General features: G+C 39.9%; 1 long non-coding RNA gene and 1 pseudogene across 2 annotated transcripts; one reads left to right on the forward strand and one right to left on the reverse strand.

The window, feature by feature from the left end:
- Positions 1-5,149: 5,149 nt before the first annotated feature.
- On the forward strand, positions 5,150-5,856 carry LOC100591642 (annotated as a pseudogene). The gene has a single exon (XR_001114045.1). The product of XR_001114045.1 is annotated as a translation machinery-associated protein 16 pseudogene (transcript).
- An 11,385-nt stretch (positions 5,857-17,241) lies between these two features.
- LOC101177785 lies at positions 17,242-19,993 on the reverse strand. The gene is made up of 2 exons (XR_178746.3): positions 19,874-19,993; positions 17,242-17,653 (listed from the first exon to the last, which is right to left on the reverse strand). It is a non-coding gene; the product is annotated as an uncharacterized LOC101177785 (long non-coding RNA).
- Between the last annotated feature and the right edge of the window lie 3,740 nt (positions 19,994-23,733).

Consider the following 23,733-nt stretch of genomic DNA (forward strand, 5'->3'; position numbering starts at 1 on the left):
CTCTGCAAAATTGTGAAGACTTCATCTCCAGTTTAGGTGCAACTAGAGATGGTTTCGTTTCTCTGGATGAAGAGCTTGTGAGTGTCACAACTGTAAAGCAAAGAGTTACTGATGTGAGGGTTCAAATGTATCAAGCATGTAGTATGAATGACATTGATTAAGATGTTGGGCATAAATTGGGGCACTAAGATAACATCCATATATTTTTAAATCAGTAATATCAGGTAATAACCATTTCTTAAGTTTTGGCATGAATTGACTGTGGGGTTAAAGTTCAGAGAAAACAGTTGTGGACAGATAGAGGAAGCTAGAATGGCCATCTGGCTGAGGAAATGACAGCGAGGACTGGAGGGTTAGACTCCCATACCCCACAGACCCTACTTCCTTCTGACTTTCAAAACCATCCTCAAACAAAGTGGCTTTACAGGCAGCTTTCATGTAAGAGTTTGTGAGGAGCATCGGCTACTTGTACATTCATTTGCCCTAAGCCCTGCAGAGCTGCTCGAATGTATTGTGTTATCTCTGTGGCTCTCCATGTTTCCCACCAAGATCTGAAGAAAACGTCACTTGCTCCTGCATTCCTTACATGGCAAATTGAGATTTGGGAAGGGGGGGAATGCCTAAATGTTTAAAGAAATCTTGCTTTTGCCATTTATTCTTGTTCCTTATGGGGCCTGAGACAAAATCTGTGTGTGTCTGGAGAAGTGATTCCAAACTCTTTGAAATTCAAACCTAACATGAACATGGTAATGAAGATGAACCAGATGTCAGCAGAAATAGCTGACCCACATGGTGTTTTGACAGAAGCAACACTTTTAGAACATTTTGGTTTGTTAAGAATGTAACAGAATTTCTCCAAAGCCTATAATTAATCTTGTATTGCAAATATGTGAAATAAATATGGAGAAAATGGTCATTGCTCTTTCCTGTAAAATCATCACATTTTCTGATGATGTCTTGATAAACTGCTAGGATAACCAAAGGTCTCAGGAGTCCTTGCAGAGCTCCTGGGCCTCTGAAGCAGAAGTTTATAGCAGAAGAACCAGGAAGTTCTGAAAACACCATTTTGTTGTGAAAGACTGACAAGAAGGGGCCCTGGTAATAGATGCTGGCAAGGCTGTGGAGAAAAGGGTATTCTTATGCACTGCTGGTTGGAATGTAAGTTGGTTCAGGCACTGTGGAAAGCATTTTGGAGATTTCTCAAAGAGCTAAAAACAGAACTACCTTTTTATTTGACCCAGCAATCCCATTATTGGGCATATACCCAAAGGAATGTAAATCGTTCTACCAAAAAGATACAAGCACTCGAATGCTCATCGCAGCACTATTCACAAGAGCAAAGACATGAAAACAACCTAAGTGCCAATCAACTGAGGATTGGATAAAGAAAATGTGATACATATACACCATGGAATACTACACAGCCATTAAAAGGACAAAATCATGTCTATCAGCAACATGAATGTAGCTGGAGACTGTAATCCTAAGCAAATTAACACAGGAACAGAAAACCAAATACTGCATGCTCCTGCTTATAGGTGGGAGCAAAACATTGAGTACACAGGGACATAAAGATGGGAACAATAGACATTGGGGACTACTGGAGGGGGAGGGATGGAGAGAAAGGGGACATGAGTTGAAACTGCCTATTTGGTACTATGTTCACTATCTGGGTGACTGGATTCATATCCCAAACATCAGCATCACCCAATATACCAATGTAACAAACCTGCACATGTACCTCCTGTATCTAAAAGTTGAAAATATTTAAAAGAAAATATAGGCAGCAGCTGGTAACATTTATTGAGCACCAACCATATGCCAGGAACTGTTCTAAGCACTCCACATTGATTAATGTGGATAATTTTCAGAATAATACTTTGAAGTGAAGACTACCACTATCCCCATTTAGTAGGTGAGGAGACAGAAGCAAAGAAGTAGAACATCACACGGCGAAAGGCAGTGCTGAGATATACAGATGCTGTGACTGAGGGCCCAGAGCCTAACCCACTCTGCTCTATTGCTTTTTAAATGCATGTTCAAGGTAAGCACCAGCAGGTAGGAAAGAAGGGAAAGAAGGAAAGAAGAGAAGACTTCTGCAGTCCCCAGATCTTGCCTACACACCTTTTTCCTTCTGTACCCCTCAAATTTACATCCACCAGAGCCTCAGAATGGAAATACAATCTACTTGGAAATAGGATCTTTGAAGATGTAATTAGTTAAGGTAAGGTCACACTGGATCAGTGTGAGCCCTTATAAGAAGGAAATTCAAACACAGATACACAGGGGAGAAGGCTGTGTGAGACAGGGCATCAAGAAGTCCAGGAAAGCCAAAGATTGCCAGCGAACTACCAAGGCGGTAGGAAAGTGGCATGGAGTAGATTCTCCCTCGAGCTCGCAGGAGCAACCAACTTTGCTGGCATCTTGGTTTGAGACTCTGGCCTCTGGATCTGTAAGAAAATTAATTTCTGTTGTTTTAAGCCACAGAAAAAAAAAGAAAGAAAAAGAAGGGCACCTGACATCCAGTGCCTGGCTCTCAAACAAACCATGTCTAAAACTAGAGTATCATGTGCAAATTCATCTGAAGACAGCGGCAGCCTGTGTGCAAGTCCTAGGCAACATGAGCATAGTAACTGAGCTGTAAATGACAGCTGCCTAGGAAAGAGGAGTACATATTTTTAAAAATAAAGCCTGTTGGCCAGGCACAGTGGCTCATGCCTGTAATCCCAGCATTTTGGGAGGCTGAGGTGGGTGGAACATGAGGTCAGGAGATCGAGACCATCCTGGCCAACATGGTGAAACCATGTCTCTACTAAAATTACAGAAATTAGCTGGGCATGGTGGCATGCACCTGTAATCCCAGCTACTCGGGAGGCTGAGGCAGGGGAATTGCTTGAACCTGGGAGGTGGAGGTTACAGTGAGCCAAGATCAAGCCATTGCATTCCAGCCTGGCGACAGAGCAAGACTCCGTCTAATAAATAAATAAATAAAAATAAAGCTTGTTGTGCTTTGTGTACTTTTATGATCTCTGACCTCTGCTTTATTCCCAACTCCAAGGAGACTTACTCTGAATGTTCAGAAAAAACAATTTCTGTGGAGCATAGCTTTATGACTGCCCCTGGGCTAAAGGAAGAAGGATGTGTTGTGGGGCTTTCAGTTATTCCATTTTGGAAAGTGTAAGGGTCAGGATCGCCTCCACCCAACCCCTACACCAACCCATTACTGGCTAGGAGGTTTAAGCCATCTTCTTGGGCGTGGGCAGCAGAACCAGGGGGGGTGAATTAAAGGCCATAAACAAAGCTGCTGCATCTGGCCACTGACAGGCAGTACCCTGCACAGCTGCCAGATTCTCTTCCCAGTGTCCACAGTGCAAACAGCACTCTCTGAGGTTGTGCAGTGTGGTGGCCCTGGCCCAAAAGTCCCCACCAGTCTACCCCAGTGCCCAATTTTCAATACTCTAGAGCCTTTTCAATAACAGTTGTTATTGAAACACTTAGCCAAGTATAAAGAACTCTGCAAATCTAAGATATTTGGGGCAGTATGGTACTATTTCCAGTAGTTAATGTATCAATGTGTTACCTAGGAGGACTAAATTATTAAGATATTAACTCATTTTAATAAGTTGATCAAATAACATGATATATTTAAAAGCACTTAGCAAACTTTAAAGAAACTCTACAAATGTAAGACACTCTAATGATGATAATAATTGTCTGGGTAAAGATATAATTTAATAAACAAAAGAGCCCCAGAAGAATAAGATGAAGATAGGAAGTATAATCCAAATGTTTGTGTCTTTCCCAAATTCCTGTGTTGAAATTCTCACCTGCAAGGTGGTACTATTAGGAGGTGGGGTCTTTGGGAGGTTAGTAGGTTATGGGGATGCAGCCCTCAGGAATGGGATTAGTGCTGTTTTAAAAAGAGACCTCAGAAAGATCCTTCATTTCTTCCACCATGTGAAGACATAAACAAGACTGACAACTATGAGGAGGTAAGCCCACACCAGACACCAAACTTGCCAGTGCCTTGAGCTGAAACTTCCCAGCCTTCAGAACTATGAAAAATAAATTTCTGTTGATTATAAGCCATCTGTTCTATGATATTTTGTATAGCAGTCTGAACTGACTAAGACAGCAGGTAAGGTTCAACGGGAGCAAGAGTCCTGCTGAGCCATAGTGTAGCATGAAAGCGGGGGGAGCAACCACAGACAGCATAAGGTCCCATGCGCCTGGGTGCAAAGGGGTGAGAAGGCCCCCAGGGGATCAATGGAGACGCTAAAAATAGACCTCACCACCTTAGCGATTTACCTGTTTGCTATCACAGACATTCCATTTTGGTTGCTTTCTATCTTCTCCTCTATCTATTCTTGTTAGGTTTCAGTTTGTTAAAATAAGAACTAAGCTTCTCAGTTCACTCAACCAGAACTGTTAAAAGATTAATTCAGTCCTCAGATCTCCTTGAGTTTCCTCTATTGGGAATAAACACACACTGCCCACTTTCTTTGCTTAATAAACTCTTAGAAGGCTGACCACTGAGGGCATCCCGTCTAGTTTTCTTCTCGTGATTTTTGTTCTCACCTCCCCAAGAACTGGCCACATTCTCCTCCAGAGACCAAAGTCATCTTACAATTGTACTCTCCCCTTTCCCGAAACCCGCTAGATTTTAAATTCTTTGAGAGCAATGCCAGCGTCTCCTTCCTCTTTCCTTCCCACATGCTTAACAAGACAGAAGATTAATGCTTTTAACCTACACTAAAATATTGAAGTAATCAGTGTCACAGTTGTGCTATTAGCCTCAAGTAAGGAAGCAAATTTTATTAAGAAAAATGTAAGGAACAAACCTTAAAAAAACCAAGAACCATAACACTTAATTTCTCCTCAACAAGTGGAAGATGGTACTCGTTACTTCAGTTTTTTACCCATGGGTGCTCTGGGTCCACCAAAGATACAGAGACACAGGTTCAAAAGAGTCCAGGCCTCTCATGCCAGAGTCCCAAGCGGCTCCCAGAAAAGATGGCAAGAGAGACAATGTTTCTATTATCATAAAACTTCAAATCTAATGGGAGAAGACAAATAATAAATCAATGAATAAACCATAAAGAACCTGACAAGTAATACTGTATATTTGAAATTTAAACCCAAGGAGATTACCTGGGTCTAGAGTGCGGAACTGCTCCGTGGCCACGAGGACGTCACCATGCCTAAAGCACCAACGGGAAAAAGTGCAGGACGGGAAAAAAAAGTCATCCATCCATATAGTAGAAAAGCAGCTCAAATTAAGAGAGAGGCCCACAAACAAGAAAAAAAGGAAAAATTGAAGAATGAAAAGGGCTTGTGTCTCAACCTTGTTGGTGAAAAACTTCAATGGTTTCAAAATCATCTTGATCCCCAAAAAAAGAGATATTCAAAGAAAGATGCTTGTGAACTAATTGAAAGGTACTTAAATCGATTCAGCAGTGAGCTGGAGCAGATTGAGTTACATAACAGTATCAGGGACAGGCAGGGGAGGCGGCACTGTTCCCGGGAGACCGTCATCAAGCAGACGATGGAGCGGGAGCGACAGCAGTTTGAAGGATATGGCCTTGAGATTCCAGACATTCTAAATGCAAGTAATCTGAAAACATTTAGGGAATGGGACTTTGATCTGAAGAAATTACCAAACATTAAAATGAGAAAAATTTGCCACAAATGATGCAATCCCCAAGAAGTGCAAGAGGAAAACTGTTATAACTGTAGACCAAGATTTGGGGGAATTGGAACTAAATGATGAATCAAGTGATTCAGATGAGGAAATGACTGCAGTGGCCTAATTGTCTTCACTTGAATTGAAAATAAATAATTTGAGAGCTTCAAATTTAAAAAAAGAAATAAATTTAAACCCAAATTATAATCAATAAAACTCCCTTTCTTATTTGTAAGGAAACTAATTTATAATTACATTACAATCCTTCTCTTATGTGAGATTGCATTTTAAGTGTGAAGTAGGGATCCTGAGCCTCTTTAGGCTAATACTTCATATAACTCTGTAAACTTAAGTCATAGTTAAGGGGTAATCTTCAGAATTCCTTAGTGGGGTTGGGGAGTAGTTTAAATCAAAGCCAAAATAAGTTAACTCTAAACTGGAAAATATTGGTATGGTGGTCTGTTCTGTGTCAACTTGGAAAAGCTGAAACTACGTTTCCTAGAATGCTTATACCTATGCTGTACATTATGCAGAGTTATATTGGTCAACAGTGGAATTTGCATAGATTTGGAAGATGGAAATGAAACAGTAACCATTATTCTCTGAACATCGTCCTTGGATGTGGTGTCAGACAGATGCAGGTGCCAGAGGAGTCCACATTGTTGTCACCCTCCTCCACTCAAGGTCAAGCTTTTCTTCCTGACCATTCCCTCTGCTGTTTACAAGACCCCAGGTCCATTAACAAACATGGCTGTGGATCCAAACAGGCAATAGTTGCCCCCACAGACCTCTCCATCAGCTCTCCCTTGGTCTCACTTTGGTGGCTGGATGTGCCTGGCTTTCAGATTTTTGTTTTCTTTGATCCCCCAGTCACCCTTCATTTCACTTCCCCCACTTCCCACAATTGTATAGGATCTCACTCCTATAATAAATCTCATATCCATAGTTCAGAAAGATCAGCTTCCTCACTAAACTCTTGATGTGACAATTGGCTAAAAAGGATTATTTCATTCCGTTAACATTTGTTGAACATTGATCTGGGCGGAATGTCTTCCACATACACTAATCTCATTTTATTCTTATGATCTCTATGTGAGGTTGCCATCATAACCTCCTCTTACAGATAAGAAAACAAAACCTGAAAGAGATTAACTGGCTTGTCTAAGAGAACCCAGCTAGAAGAGGATGATAAGTGCAGCAAAGCATTCTCCTTGGCCTGCCAACCCCTGCCCACCTACTTTACATCATATATACACACCCAACAAAGAAAACACTGCGCTGGCACACTCTCAAGACTAAAGGAGAAATAAATGAATGACATCATGGCTAAGGAAATTCAAGTAATCAGATTATTAGTGAAGCAGGTCTAGGGCTAAATCAGAAGAGTGAGGAAGAAGAAGAATTAAACATGCTAAGCACAATCCACAAATTCTCACAGCCTCCAGATAGGCACTACTGCTATCCTTCTTTTACAGACAAAAACACAAAGTATGAAGCCTCCAAGTGACCGAATCAGGATAAAGCAAATCTTCACACAACATAATTCTTCAACAGCAGAATATATAGCCAAAATTCTTTAAAAGTCACATGAGTTTCCCACACAAATAAAAAAAAAAGGGAGGTGCAGGGGAATCACAAGAGAGACAGAGAAAAAAAGAAGGAAGAGTGATAGAAGAAAATGGGAAGCAAAGGGAGAATTGAGAAGCAAAGAAGTGAGGATGTCAGATGATCCCCGTTTATTCCAAAAACATTTCTTGGTCACCTGCTCCAGGTCTGGAACCATGCAGAATCTGGGTATAAGATGTGAATAAATCTCCTCCCCCTCCACGGGGCTTGCATTTCAGCAAGTAAGCCAGACAATAACTTGCAAGTTTAACAACTGCTACATTGTCTGCAATTAACTTTAAATACTTCATAGACTGTGTTTATCAATAGGCGGGCATTTTAATTTACGTCTTAGAGGTGGTTGATTAATATCTGAACTACCCTAATCAAAAATACACACTCCAGGATGATTAGTTAGCATTTGAAAGACTAATCAAAATCCACACTCTGGAGGCAGCTGTCAGAAAGCTAGTTACCTTAATATCTGATCAACAGCAGGTTTGTTACTTAGTACAATGGATATTATAGATGATTTTTCTTTGGTCAAAGAAAAGATCTGTCAGTTGTATGGAATGACTAAAAGTATTCTATAGGCACTCCCAACCTTGCAATAAACACGTATAAAAATCTAGCAAAACTAATAGCCTTATATCTTTTAAAATAATGCCCTAGACCTTGGTATTTCTTTGGTTCCTACCATTTAGTCAGTATTTGATCCTGATTAGAAGTTTAGCTGATTCTTGTTACTGAATATTTTCACATCTGCCTCAAATGAACCCTTTAATTAAGGGCTAGTTTGGGTGCTTAAAAAGACTAAAAAGACAGCTCCCAGCACTTTGGGAGACTGAGGCGGGTGGATCATGAGGTCAGGAGATGGAGACCATCCTGGCTAACGCGGTGAAACCCCATCTCTACTAAAAATACAAAAAATTAGCCAGGTGTGGTGGCAGGTGCCTGTAGTCCCAGCTACTTGGGAGGCTGAGGCAGGAGAATGGCGTGAACCCGGGAGGCAGAGCTTGCAGTGAGCCGAGATCATGCACTACAGCCTGGGCGACAGAGCGAGACTATGTCTCAAAAAAATAAAAAAGAAAGAAAAAAGAAAAAAAGACAGAAAGCGAGGATTTCACTGTGCCAACAAAACAAGCTGTGTGACAGTTTTTGTGCCTGCTTGGTATTTGTTGTGAAGAATCTGTTTTGAAACTTTCCTTCAGTGTAATATCCCCGCTGGCTATGCGTTCTGGAGAAAACATGATAATTGCAAATGACCAAGGTGGCTTAGGTCATTTTACAACAGCAATGAATTTAAATACAGATGTCCTGAGTCCTGAGAGAAAAACACAGGGTAACATGGAAGCATAGGACATCTATTCCTGACCTGATCTAATAAAACGGAATTAGGGGTCACACAGTGGGGTGAAGATAGGGTGACAATGAGAGCTGACCTGAGTTAAGGTATGAAGGAGCCAAATCACACATGAAGGGCCTAGGTGAAGATTTTAACTAGATTGAATTAAAATAGACAAAATGAATAAATGAGTGAGACTTTCCAAAGGAGAGACAAGGGGAAATAATACTGGGTTCAACACACAAATTATTCCCATTTGGCAACGACCACAGACAAAACTAAAAAGATGTTTCTAGGAGAAGCTTCACCTTGGCCAACTTAGATAAGCCTTCAACCTTGGCAAGAAAATCCTGGCCCTATCTGAGTTCTCAGGGCATTTTATCTTCTTGGGCATTTATCCTGTAGGCACTGATGTACTTAATTTGAAATAGGGATAGGTGGGAATCTTTTTGGCAGCACTGTATTTGACAATGATATTTTTGTACCAGTGCCCAATTAGCCTGCAACTCCTCGGTGAACAACACACCTCATTCATTTGCATAATTGTCTCCTTTGCTGCTTCCTTTATAAAAAATAATGAGGCATTTTGCACATAATTAAAGCAAGCTTAACAAATGAGAGCCAAGCTGACACGAATCACATAAGAAGGTCAAGATAAATTAGTATTAAGGCCTGTCTGCTAAGCATAAGGCCAATCTAATATGGATTGTCTCCAGGGAGCAGAAGGATTCCTATGGGGCCTCTGCCTTTGGATCTTCACTGAAGTCAGACCTCCTGGAGAAAACAAGATTTTATTTCATCCAGCCCTCTCCTACTTCTCTCCTTTACCTTCTGTCCTTCTCAGTGAGAAGATTCTGGCATGATTGTTATTAGAGTACTATGAAATAAATCCTAAATAATTCCTCCTTCTTCTGAGTCAAACAGATATTTTTCTCAATGAACCTTACTAGAAAACTAATAGAAATAAGCCAAGTTCTTTTTATTATTATTATTATACCTTAAGTTCTAGGGTACACATGCACAACGTGCAGGTTTGATACATAAGTATACATGTGCCATGTTGGTTTGCCACGCCCATCAACTCATCATTTACATTAGGTATTTCTCCTAATGCTATTCCTCCCCCAACCCCAACCCCAGAGTGTGATGTTCCCCGCCCTGTGTCCAACTGATCTCATTGTTCAATTCCCACCTATGAGTGAGAACATGTGGTATTTGGTTTTCTGTCCTTGTGATAGTTTGCTGAGAATGATGGTTTCCAGCTTCATCCATGTCCCTGCAAAGGACATGAACTCATCCTTTTTTATGGCTGCATAGTATTCCATGGTGTATATGTACCACATTTTCTTAATCCAGTCTATCATTGATGGACATTTGGGTTGGTTCCAAGTCTTTGCTATTGTGAATAGTGCTGCAATAAACATCCGTGTGCATGTGTCTTTATAGCAGCATGATTTATAATCCTTTGGGTATATACCCAGTAATGGGATTGCTGGGTCAAATGGTAATTCTAGTTCTAGATCCCTGAGGAATTGCCACACTGTCTTCCACAATGGTTGAACTAATTTACACTCCCACCAACAGTGTAAAAGCATTCCTATTTCTCCACATCCTCTCTGGCATCTGATGTTTCCTGACTTTTTAATGATTGCCATTCTAACCGGCATGAGACGGTATCTCATCATGGTTTTGATTTGCATTTCTCTAATGAACAGTGATGATGAGCATTTTTTCATGTGCCTGTAGGCTGCACAGATGTCTTCTTTTGAGAAGTGTCTGTTCATATACTTTGCCCACTTTTTGATGGGGTTGGTTTTTTCTTGTAAATTTGTTTGAGTTCTTTGTAGATTCTGGATATTAGCCCTTTGTCAGATGGGTAGATTGCAAAAATTTTCTCCCATTCTGTAGGTTGCCTGTTCACTCTGATGGTAGTTTTGTTTTGTTTTGTTTTGTTTTGTTGCCACACAGAAGCTGTTTAGTTTAATTAGATCCCATTTGTCTATTTTGGTTTTTGTTGCCATTGCTTTTGGTGTTTTAGTCATGAAGTCCTTGCCCATGCCTATGTCCTGAATGGTATTGCCTAGGTTTTCTTGTAGAGTTTTTATGGTTTTAGGTCTAACATTTAAGTCTTTAATCCATCTTGAATTAATTTTAGTATAAGGTGCAAGGAAGGGATCCAGTTTCAGCTTTCTACATATGGCTAGCCAGTTTTCACAGCACCATTTATTAAATAGGAAATCCTTTCCCCATTGTTTATTTTTGTCAGGTTTGTCAAAGATCAGATGGTTGTAGATGTGTGGCATTATTTCTGAGACCTATATTCTGTTCCATTGGTCTATATATCTGTTTTCGTACCGGTACCATGTTGTTTTGGTTACTGTAGCCTTATAGTATAGTTTGAAGTCAGGTAGCATGATGCCTCCAGTTTTCTTCTTTTTGCTTAGGATTGTCTTGGCAATGCAGGCTCTTTTTTGGTTCCATATGAAATTTAAAGTAGTTTTTTCCAATTCTGTGAAGAAAGTCATTGGTAGCTTGATGGGGATGGCATTGAATCTATAAATTACTTTGGGCAGTATGGCCATTTTCATGATATTGATTCTTCCTATCCATGAGCATGGAATATTCTTCCGTTTGTTTGTGTCTTTTTATTTCCTTAAGCAGTAGTTTGTAGATCTCCTTGAAGAGGTCCTTCACATCCCTTGTAAGTTGGATTCCTAGGTATTTTATTCTCTTTGTAGCAATTGTGAATAGGACTTCACTCATGATTTGGCTCTCTGTTTGTCTGTTATTAGTGTATAGCAATGCTTGTGATTTTTGCACATGGATTTTGTATCCTGAGACTTTGCTGAAGTTGCTTATCAGCTTAAGGAGATTTGGGGCTGCGACAATGGGGTTTTCTAAATAAACAATCATGTCATCTGCAAACAGGGACAATTTGGCTTCCTCATTTCCTAATTGAATTGCCTTTATTTCTTTCTCTTGCCTGATTGCCCTGGCCAGAACTTCCAACACCATGTTGAATAGGAGTGGAGAGAGAGGGCATCCTTGTCTTGTGCCAGTTTTCAAAGGGAATGCTTCCAGTTTTTGTCCAATCAGTATGAAATTGGCTGTGGGTTTGTCATAAATAGCTCTTATTATTTTGAGATATATTCCATGAATACCTAGCTTCTTGAGAGCTTTTAGCACGAAGGGCTGTTGAATTTTGTCAAAGGCCTTTTCTGCACCTATTGAGATAATCATGTGGTTTTTGTCTCTGGTTCTGTTTATGTGATGGATTACATTTATTGATTTGCATATGTTGAACCAGCCTTGCATCCTAGGGATGAACCTGACTTGATCATGGTGGATAAGCTTTTTGATGTGCTGCTGGATTTGGTTTGGCAGTATTTCATTGAGGAATCTCACATTGATGTTCATCAGGGATATTGGTCTAAAATTCTTTTTTGTTGTGTCTCTGCCAGGCTTTGGTATCAGGATGGTGTTGGCCTCATAAAATGAGTTAGAGGGGATTCCCTCTTTTGCTATTGATTGGAATAGTTTCAGAAGGAATGGTACCAGCTCCTCTTTGTACCTCTGGTAGAATTTGGCTGTGAATCCATCTGGTCCTGGACTTTTTTTGGTTGGCAGGCTATTAATTATTGCCTCAGTTTCAGAGCCTGTTATTGGTCTATTCAGAGATTCAACTTCTTCCTGGTTTAGTCTTGGGAGGGTGTATGTGTCCAGGAATTTATCCATTTCTTCTAGATTTTCTAGTTTATTTGAGTAGAGGTGTTTATAGTATTCTCTTATGGCAGATTGTTATTTCTGTGGGATGGGTGGTGATATCCCCTTTATCATTTTTTATTGCGTCTATTTGATTCTTCTCTCTTTTCTTCTTTATTAGTCTTGCTAGCAGTCTATCAATTTTGTTGATCTTTTCAAAAAACCAACTCCTGGATTCATTGATGTTTTTGAAGGTTTTTTAAGATCAGTTCTGCTCTGATCTTAGTTATTTTTTGCCTTCTGTTGGCTTTTGAATTTGTTTGCTCTTTCTTCACAGTTATTTTAATTGTGATGTAAGGGTGTCAATTTTAGATCTTTCCTGCTTTCTCTTGTGGGCATTTGGATTGATTTCAAAGAACATCTTTATTTTTGCCTTCATTTCATTATGTACCCAGTAGTCATTCAGGAGCAAGTTGTTCAGTTTCCATGTAGTTGTGCGGTTTTCAGTGGGTTTCTTAATCCTGAGTTCTAATTAGATTGCACTGTGGTCTGAGAGACAGTTTGTTGTGATTTCTGTTCTTTTACACTTGCTGAGGAGTGCTTTACTTCCAATTATGTGGTCAATTTTAGAATAAGTGTGATGTGGTGTTGAGAAGAATGTATATTCTGTTGATTTGGGGTGGAGAGTTCTGTAGATGTCTATTAGGTCTGCTTGTTGCAGAGCTGAGTTAGGTCCTGGATATCCTTGTTAACCTTCTGTATCGTCAATCTGTCTAATATTGACAGTGGGATATTAAAGTCTCTCATTATTATTATGTGGGTGTCTAAGTCCCTCTGTAGGTCTCTAAGGACTTGCTTTATGAATCTGGGTGCTCCTGTATTGGGTGCATATATATTTAGGATAGTTAGCTCGTCTTGTTGAATTGATCCCTTTACCATTATGTAATGGCCTTCTTTGTCTCTTTTGATCTTCGCTGGTTTAAAGTCTGTTTTATCAGAGACTAGGATTGCAACCCCTGCTTTTCTTTGCTTTCCGTTTGCTTGGTAGATCTTCCTCCATCCCTTTATTTTGAGCCTATGTGCGTCTTTGCACATGAGATGGGTCCCCTGAATGCATCACACTGATGAGTCTTGACTTTTCATCCAATTTGTCAGTCTGTGTCTTTTAATTGGGGCATTTAGTCCATTTACTTTTAAGGTTAATATTGTTATGTGTGAATTTGATCCTGTCATTATGATGTTCACTGGTTATTTTGCCCATTAATTGATGCAGTTTCTTCATAGTATCAATGGTCTTTACAATTTGGCATGTTTTTGCTGTGACTGGTAACGATTCTTTCTTTCCATGTTTAGTGCTTCCTTCAGAAGCTCTTGTAAGGCAGGCCTCATGGTGACAAAATCTCTCAGCATTTGCTTGTCTGTAAAGTATTTTATTTTTCCTTCACTTATGAAGCTTAGTTTGGCCGGATATAAGATTCTGGATTGAAAATTCTTTTCTTTAAGAATGTTGAATATTGGCCTCCACTCTTTTCTGGCTTGTAGAGTTTCTGCCAAGAGATCTGCTGTTAGTTTGATGGGCTTCCCATTGTGGGTAACTCGACCTTTCTCTCTGGCTGCCCTTAACACTTTTTCCTTCATCTCAACCTTGGTGAATCTGACAATTATGTGTCTTGGGGTTGCTCTTCTTGAGGAGTATCTTTGTGGTGTTCTCTGTATTTCCTGAATTTGAATGTTGGCTTGCCTTGCTATGTTGGGGAAGTTCTCCTGGATGATGTCCTGAAGAGTGTTTTCCAACTTGGTTCCATTCTCTCCATCACTTTCAGGTACACCAGTCAAACGTAAATTCGGCCTTTTCACATAGTCCCATATTTCTTGGAGGCTTTGTTTCTTTTTACTTTTTTCTCTAACCTTGTCTCCTCACTTTATTTCATTAATTTGATCCTCCATCACTGATACCCTCTCCTCCACTTGATCAAATTGGCTATTGAAGTTTGTAAATGCGTCACAAAGTTCTTGTGCCATGGTTTTCAGCTCCATCAGGTAATTTAATGTCTTCTCTACACTGTTTATTCTAGTTAGCCATAAGTGTAATCATTTTTCAAGGTTTTTAGCTTCCTTGCCATGGGTTCAAACATCCTCCTTTAGCTTGGAGAAATTTGTTATTACTGACCTACTGATGCCTACTTCTGTCAACTTGTCAAAGTCATTCTCCATCCAGCTTTGTTCCGTTGCTGGTGAGGACCTGCGATCCTTTAAAGGAGAAGAGGTGCTCTGATTTTTAGAATTTTCAGCTTTTCTGCACTGGTTTCTCCCCATCTTTGTGGTTTTATTTACCTTTGGTCTTTGATGTTGGTGACCTACAGATAGCGTTTTGGTGTAGATGATCTTTTTGTTGATGTTATGCTATTCCTTTCTGTTTGTTAGTTTTCCTTGTAACTGTCAGGTCCCTCAGCTGCAGGTCTATTGGAGTTTGCTGGAGTTCCCCTCCAGATCCTGTTTGCCTGGGTATCACCAGCAGAGGCTGCAGAACAGCAAATATTGCAGATCAGCAAATGTTGCTGCCTGATCCTTCCTCTGGACAGTTTGTCCCACAGGGGCAGCCACATGTATGAGGTGTCTGTCGGCCCCTAATGGGAGGTGTCTCCCAGTTGGGCTACACAGGGGTCAGGGACCTACATGAGGAGTCAGTCTGTCCATTCTCAGAGCTCAAATGCCATGCTAGAAGAACCACTGCTCTCTTCAGAACTGTCAGACAGGGACGTTTAAGTCTGCAGAAGTTGTCTGCTGCCTTTTGTTCAGCTATGCCCTGCCCACAGAAGTGGAGTCTAGAGGCAGTAGGCCTTATTGAGCTGTGGTTGGCTCTGCTCAGTTCCAGCTTCTGGGCTGCTTTGTTTACCTACTTAAGCCTCAGCAATGGCGGATGCCCCTCCCCCAGCCAGGCTGCCATCTCACAGATTGATCTCAGACTGCTGCACTAGCAGTGAGCAAGGCTCCATGGGTGTGGGAGATGCTGAGCCAGGCATGGGCCGGGGAGAGAATCACCTTGTCTGCCAGTTGCTAAGACCTTGGGAAAAGCACAGTATTTGGGCAGGAGTGTCCCGTTTTTCCACGTAGTCTGTCACGGCTTCCCTTGGCTAGGAAAGGGAAATCCCCTGACCCCTGCACTTCCCTGGTGAGGCGATGCCCTGCCCTGCTTTGGCTTACCCTCTGTGGGCTGCACCCAGTGTCCAACCAGTCCCAAAGAGATGAACCAGGTACCTCAGTTGGAAATAAAGAAATCATCCATCTTCTGCGTCGATCACGCTGGGAGCTGCAGACTGGAGCTGTTCTTATTCAGCCATCTTGGAACGCCCTCTCAAGCCAAGTTCTTTAATGCTAAGAAGTCCAGTGATAAGTTTTATGAGTACTGATACATCCTGCTTTAAAATGGTAATGCTCTTTGATCAGTGTCAGAGATTAATAAGTACCTTTTCCCCTACCTGCATATGACTTCTAAGCATTTTCTTTATTCTAGTACCATTTCTGTCTTCATGTCTTACACAGATCCTGATGAGTTTTTTATTTCTCAGGCTGAATGTCCCAGATCCTGGTGGGTGCTACCAGCCATTCTGCAAGCTACAGATTTTTAGATGATTGGAAGGCCATTAACAAGTGACACAGTGAATGTTCCATTTTCCCTTGGCTAGAATTTGTCTCTTAGAGCCTTGTTAGTCAATATGCAGTCTGAAGAACAGCTGCATCACCTGGGAGCTTGTTAGAAATACAGAATCTCAGGCCCCACTGCAGACCTACTGAGTCAGATGAACATTTTAACAAAATCCCCAGGTAACTGGTTTCCACATTAAAATTTGGGAAGCAATGATCTGGGGAATTCCATGGGACACATTCAGTACAATTGCTTCTCCTAGGGTGTTTGACAACCTTCTATATCACCTTGTGGTTTAAAGGATTCTCAGCCTAGAATTATGGGGATGGCCAAACACACAACACCTGAAACTGAACCAATGCGATCACAGCTGTTTGTTAGTACATATACTCACAGCACATGGTGGCATAAGAAACACAGCACAATTCACTGGGCCATAGACAGATTGCACTCAGGAATAGAATCAATAACTGAGGGCTATGGGAGGCAGACCTTTTAGTTAGTCAAGAGGGTGAGCTGCCCCCTATTTCCTGTGGGAAAATATAAGTGACTTTTAAAAATAAATCTTCAGGCTGTCAGGGACTGAAATACCTATTCAAGGATAAGTAGGAACTGCCCTGGTCCCTTTGATTAAGAGGGTTATCTGGTTGGAGACCTTATCCACAAGAGCAGAGTGGGGAGAACTTGTGATTGGGATACTCAAGACCCTCCAGGCCCCTGATTTCACCAGATGTAAAGGCAGCGTGACATGTTGGAACTTAATTTTAGGCCTTATACCTCATAGGGAAGTAATCTTATAAAAGTACTTACTAATTCCATGATATAAAACTATATGCATGTAACCACCAAGTACAGTGCCTAGACTATGGAAAGTATTCAATGAATATATAAAACTCCTCATCTCCTCTTACAGTCTTGGCCATATAATAACCATAACCTACAATGATTTAGATTCAACTAACATTACATGAAGACCTACCCCATGCCAGACACCATTCGATGCTCCCACATGCATGATCTTATTTAATCTAATATTCACTCCAATGCTATGAGTCAGTTGTTCTCACCTCTGCTTTATAGACCAGGAAATTGAAGATAGTTTCACCCAGTCATGATGGACCCTGTTTCATCATGTCTTATCGTGGCCTTCATCAATGCAATCTGTGATCTCTTATAATTATATAGTGATAATCCAGCAATGCAGTAGAACCTTCAGAGATATACAGATGCCAGCCATAATTTGTGAGAAACCAACAGTAGAAATAAAAATTAAATTTATTTGGCTAACTCAATAATATGAACAGTGGAAAAGATAGACACGTATAAAATGTTTTGGACTTGGTTTGCTAAGTTGATACAGATAAAATATGACAGTAACTAGAAGATTACTTGAGAAACTGTTAATTGAATGAGACAGTCTGGATATAGTAACTATCAATTTTTCCAGGCTGTGTAAGTTAGATTATCAGGAGCCATGCACCTAAACTGTATCTTTTTAGTCACCAGAAAAAAAAAAATGCCCCTGCTTCCTCATAGTTAGAGGCAGTGTAGCATAGCGGGTAGGACTGCAGACTGTGGATCCAGACATCCTAAGTTGAAATCCTAGCTGTTCTGCTTTCTGCTGGTAGTATCTGAGGTCAGTCACTGAACTTCTCTGTGCTTCATTTTCCACCTGCAAAAAATAGATAATAACAGCTTCTATTCAGAGTGGTTGTGAAGATGGAATGAGTTAATATATATAACACACTTAGAAAATTGCCTGAGACAAAGTAATGCTATGTAAGTAGAAGCTTTTATTATTATGAGCCAGTATTATGTCTTTGACTTACAGGAAGGATCAATAAAATAAAGTGATCCCATGAGACTTACCCAAATAAATAGAACAAAATAAATAGCCCAGGAACAGACCTTAGTATATAAAAGAATTTAGTTTATGGTAAAGACTGTTTCAATCAGTAAAGAAACATTTAAAATGTTAAATATAAAATAATCAATTGGGTTATTCAATAAAGGATGCCAGGAGAATTAGACAGCTTTATCTTCTAACCCCTCACCCTCCACCTGCACTCCATTCTATGCTACTACTGATGATACTTTGAGTAATCATGATAACACCACATACCATGGATTACCAGTGTCCCAGCCAAAAAAAAAGATTATTTATCTTTGCATCAAATAAGTGAGACACTCAATCCCAAAATCCCATTTTAATAGCTTATTTCTGAGACCCCTCTTGGTACCAGTTATGTAATCATTAGGGTGCTTGCAGGACATAGATTACACATTCAGACAAGGTAATGGACAAAAGTTTGGCTAAATGATTATTGACAAAAATGTGGTGGAAACCCACAATAATGGCAAAAAATCCCAGGGCTAGCAACAAGAGGTCAGATACCCTATCTAGGTCTAAAGGGGCATTTATCAGAATGCAGTAAAACCTCGAGCTGTCAGGTGGTCCCCTGACAGGAGCCATGGCTTTGGGTGAGGGAGTACAGCCACTGCCAATCTGAAGCCTGACATATACAAAGACAGGGGAACAAATACTTCACCCCTCTATTCTCTGTCACCCTCTGAACCTCTGGCAGCCAGAAAACAAGAGAGCCTGGTTGATCTGGTTGTTAGATCAGCTTTCTGGGGGTTCAGAGGCGAGTAGAGAGGGAAAGAGAGTGAATCTTAAGGAGTAAACAGCAAATAAGAGAATATCCAGCATACTCACTAAGGAAGTAAATATGTCATCCCAAATAATTAAGAGGAGGGCATTTCTTAGTTTGCTGAAGTTTCCCGGTAACCAGAGGATATCAGTCTAGGATGGGACTAGATCCTTGTCTGTTACACTGATGGGAAGGGTCTATTTATAGCTGTATCAATGACTCCAAAATTTAAAGGAGAAAGCCACATAATTCACATACCCTAGATTTGCTCATATTATTGTTAATCTTCAAGTTACCTTAGAATCTGGAGCCTCCATCCAATTGACTTCAATCTTTGGATTTTAAGACATGCAAATGTGTTTCCACATAACTATAAAGCACTCTGAATTTGATGGATTTCTATTCTTTCATTTTCTGTTTCATAGGACCAAAAAACTCTTACAAACATTAAAGTGACATCTGATTGAATTCTTGATATCTCTCAAGTCTTTGGTTTTGCAATCTAAAGTAATTCTACATCTAATGTTATTCTATTGTTCACCCTCAATGGCAGATGACCTTGCATCTTTCCATTCTATTTCTACACTCTTGGTGCTATCAAAAAGCTAGCTACTTTATATTCTCTGTTTTATAGCTTTTGTTTACTCATATCTTCAGCTTACTAATGGTTTTCTCTGTCTCATGGGAATTTTGCATGCATTTTCTCATCATATCCTTTTGCTACTAACCAGCTATATCTTTGTTTACACTTCCAAGGCAAGTTATAAAAGAAACTTCTTTGTCCAGTCATTCCCGTTTGGACAGAGCTATCATGCAAGTCCACCTCATAGCCCCCTAGCTGGTGACTTGTGAAATTGGTTCCCTGAAGATTGGTTCTCTTGGGATAGGTGCACACATCTGGCTTATTCAGTGGCAGCCAGAGTAGATAAGTGGAGTCACATGACAGAGCATATGGAAATCTGCACAAGAAGCTAAATAGGACTCATCATTCAGAAGGTGTCAGTGGTAATGATGGATACCTGGATTGGTCTTTCCATACAAGAGTTGAATAAAATAGACTAAAAAAATTTTAATTTTAGAACTGTAAGAAAAAATAGGTGGATATATATGTAATTTCAGTGCAGGAAAGGTTTTTAAAGCATAAATACAAAGGGAAAAAACATAAGGAAATGTATTAATATATAATTAAAAATGAATTAACTTTATATGTTAAAATATTATAAGGTTAAAAGGAAACTTACTAGGTGTAGTAGCATGTGTGTATAGTCCTAGCTATTTGGGAGGCTGAGGCAAGAAGATTTCTCAAGCCAAGAAGTTCCAGTCCATGTTAGGCAACACAGTGAGATCTTGTCTCAATTGAAAAAAATATATATATATAAGAGCAACTACTTGCGTAAATATATTTGCAACATATTGACAGGTATTTAAATTATTGCTATGTTAAGAAGAACTTGATTTTAAAAATAAGGCGACCACCCCAATAAAATAATTGGCACAGACCTTGAATGGAGAATCTGCAAAAAGACGAAGAGAAAGGAAGGAAGGAAGGAAGGAAGGAAGGAAGGAAGGAAGGAAGGAAGGAAGGAAGGAAGGAAAGATCAACTTTGCCAATAATCAGAGAGATAAAAACCAATTTAACAATGTTTTGACAGACGTAGCTTATGCTTCTCAGGTTAGGGGTATTATTACCATAGAAAATGCATTCTCCAGAGTTTTTGGAGGGTCATTCAGGAATACATAGGAAAGCCTTAAAACTATGCCCAGAAAAGTACTTTAACTTCTAGGAATTAATCCTAAATCTTAAGTAAACAAGAATAGAGATGCACCATTTACGTACATGGTTTTTCATAATAGTGTCATGTATTACGGGTATATACCCAGTAATGGGATGGCTGAGTCAAATGGTATTTCTAGTTCTAGATCACTGAGGAATCGTCATACTCTTCCACAAAGGTTGAACTAGTTTACAGTCCCACCAACAGTGTAAAAGTGTTCCTATTTCTCTACATCCTCTCCAGCACCTGTTGTTTCCTGACTTTTTAATAATCGCCATCAAACTGGTGTGAGATGGTATCTCATTGTGGTTTTGATTTGTATTTCTCTGATGGCCAGTGATGATGAGCATTTTTTCATGTGTCTGTTGGCTGCACAAATGTCTTCTTTTGAGAAGTGTCTGTTTATATTCTTTGCCCACTTTGTGATGGGGTTGTTTTTTTCTTGTAAATTTGTTTGAGTTCAGCCCTTTGTCAGATGAGTAGATTGCAAAAATTTTCTCCCATTCTGTAGGTTGTCTGTTCACTCTGATGGTAGTTTCTTTTGCTGTGCAGAAACTCTTTAGTTTAATTAGATCCCATTTGTCAATTTTGGCTTTTGTTGCCATTGCCTTTGGTGTTTTAGACATGAAGTCCTTGCCCATGCCTATGTCCTGAATGATAATGCCTAGGTTTTCTTCTAGGGTTTTTATGGTTTTAGGTCTAACATGTAAGTCTTTAATCTATCTTGAATTAATTTTTGTATAAGGTGTAAGGAAGGGATCCAGTTTCAGCTTTCTACATATGGCTAGCCAGTTTTCTCAACATCATTTATTAAATAGGGAATCCTTTCCCCATTTCTTGTTTGTGTCAGGTTTGTCAAAGATCAGATGGTTGTAGATGTGTGGTATTATTTCTGAGGGCTCTGTTCTGTTCCATTGGTCTGTATCTCTGTTTTGGTACCAGTAGCATGCTGTTTTGGTTACTGTAGCCTTGTAGTATAGTTTGAAGTCAGGTAGCATGATGCCTCCAGTTTTGTTCTTTTGGCTTAGGATTGTCTTAGCAATGCAGGCCCTTTTTTGGTTCCACATGAACTTTAAAGTAGTTTTTTCCAATTCTGTGAAGAAAGTCATTGGTAGCTTGATGGGAATGGCATTGAATCTATAAATTACCTTGGGCAATATGGCCATTTTCACGATATTGATTCTTCCTATCCATGAGCATGGAATGTTCTTCCATTTGTTTGTGTCCTCTTTTATTTCATTGAGCAGTGGTTTGTAGTTCTCCTTGAAGAGGTCCTTCACATCCCTTGTAAGTTGGATTCCTAGGTATTTTATTCTCCTTGAAGCAATTGTGAATGGTAGCTCACTCATGATTTGGCTCTCTGTTTGTCTGTTATTGGTGTATAAGAATGCTTGTATTATGAAGAAAGTAAGCAAACAAGAACATTTTTAAAGGAAACAACTTTATGGTATACAATAGGGGATTAGTTAAATTGTGGATGGTGGAATACCGTGCAGCCACTACCATGTATGTAATAAATAAAATTAATGGCATGAGAACAGGTTCACAAAATATTGGTGAAAAAAGTAATTACAAAACATACTATGAAAAATATGATCATTATTTTTATTAAAATGTATATATTTATATGACATATGAACATAGTCATAAACAACTGCTATTGAGAGGTGACAGTAGAGTAACCTTAGACATAGAATGATCTTAGATTGTAAATCCAAAGCCACAAGAAATATCGAGAATTTAATCAGATATCACTTTAGTATGTTTAAGAATTGTCTGTCCCTACCTCACAGGAATGATGTATATCAAAATGTTTACTATGACCTGGATGATGATAACAAGTGTGATTTTCATTTTCTAAGTTTTTAATGCTGTGTTTTTAGGTTTTTCAGAGTTTCTAAATGGAATTATAACTGAAGTTTTGACTGAGTCACCAAGATGAAGTAGAATTACATAAGGTAAGACATGAGGCAAAGATGCAAATTTTCAAAGGGAATATCTAGACACTCTAAGAGTCCATAGCTCCTAAGCCTCTCGCCCACAAGAAGGCTAAAGAACAGTTGGGTTTAGTGATTGGGAAAGAATCTGAAAAGGGATTTGTAAGGAAAATTTCTTTGCAGAGAACTGTTCTGTTCTAGTGCGTGGCCCTCACATCAAGCCTATAGAGAGGGCATTCAATTCAGTTTGCTATGTGCCACTTACAGTTCAGGGGGAACAATGAACTTGTGTCTCATTCTCACCTAGAAGACACTGGTAAGCCCCCTCAATAATGGGATCAAAGATGAGTTTGTTGCACTAGGTGACTCAAAAGTCTGAAATTTGTTGGGACAAAGGATGTATGAGTATTTCTTTTAGACTAGATGTGTCACTTGAGAAAAGCCACACTGAAGCCATTTTAAACCTTGTCCAACAGAGTATCCTGGAAGAGTGATGGGACTTACCAGAAATAGTCTGTGTGATAGTTAACTTTATGTGTCAATTTGGCTAGGCTATGGTATCCAGTTGTTTGACCAAACACAAGTCTGGATGTTGCTGTGCAGGTACTTTTTAGATGAGATTAACATTTTAATCACTAGACTTTAAGGAAAGCAGATTATACTCCATAATGGGGGTGGGCCTCATTTAATCAGTGGAAGGCCTTAAAAGCAAAGACTGAGGTTCCCAAAGAAGAAGCAATTCTGTCTCAAGAGTGCAACACAGAAAACTGACCCAAGCTTCCAGTCTTCAGATTCAGACTCAAGTCTTATTCAGAGAAGGCTCGACTCCTCTCTGAATTTCCATCCTGCCACCCTGCTCTATAGATTTTGGACTTGCCAGCCTCCAATCATATGACTCAATTCCTTAAAATAACTTTCTCTCTCTCTCTCTCTCTTTCGCTCTCACTCTTGTTTCTGTTTCTCTGAAGAACCCCGGCCAATACAATCAGTGTCAAGCGAGCTTCTGGAACACAAAGCCTGAGAGAGGAGCTGCCAGCAGGAGGAAATTCATTGTCTGCCTCTCAGGACACACATTCAGGAGTTCTCAGAAAGACTTCTGAAGGGGAAGAGAGAGGAAGAGTCCATAGTAAACACCTGCCCAGGCCAAAGAATGCACAGCCATCTAACAAAAAGGCCCATACAGTTAGAGCTTTTCTATCCCTGTTGCTTCTCCTTCTTATATCACTACACCCCTCATCCCCACCACCACACCAATCCTGGTAAAGATAGAAAGCCACAATTAGCAAGATAAAAACAAAGGGATGGAAGCCTAACTTGAGAAAGGAAAGAGAAGGGTGATGCCTCTCCTTCCCTGCCTTCCTGCCTGAAGAAAACCACCGGCCAAGGGAG

The sequence above is a fragment of the Nomascus leucogenys genome, chromosome 9, assembly GCF_006542625.1.
Source record: "Nomascus leucogenys isolate Asia chromosome 9, Asia_NLE_v1, whole genome shotgun sequence".
Classification (NCBI taxonomy): Eukaryota; Metazoa; Chordata; class Mammalia; order Primates; family Hylobatidae; genus Nomascus; species Nomascus leucogenys.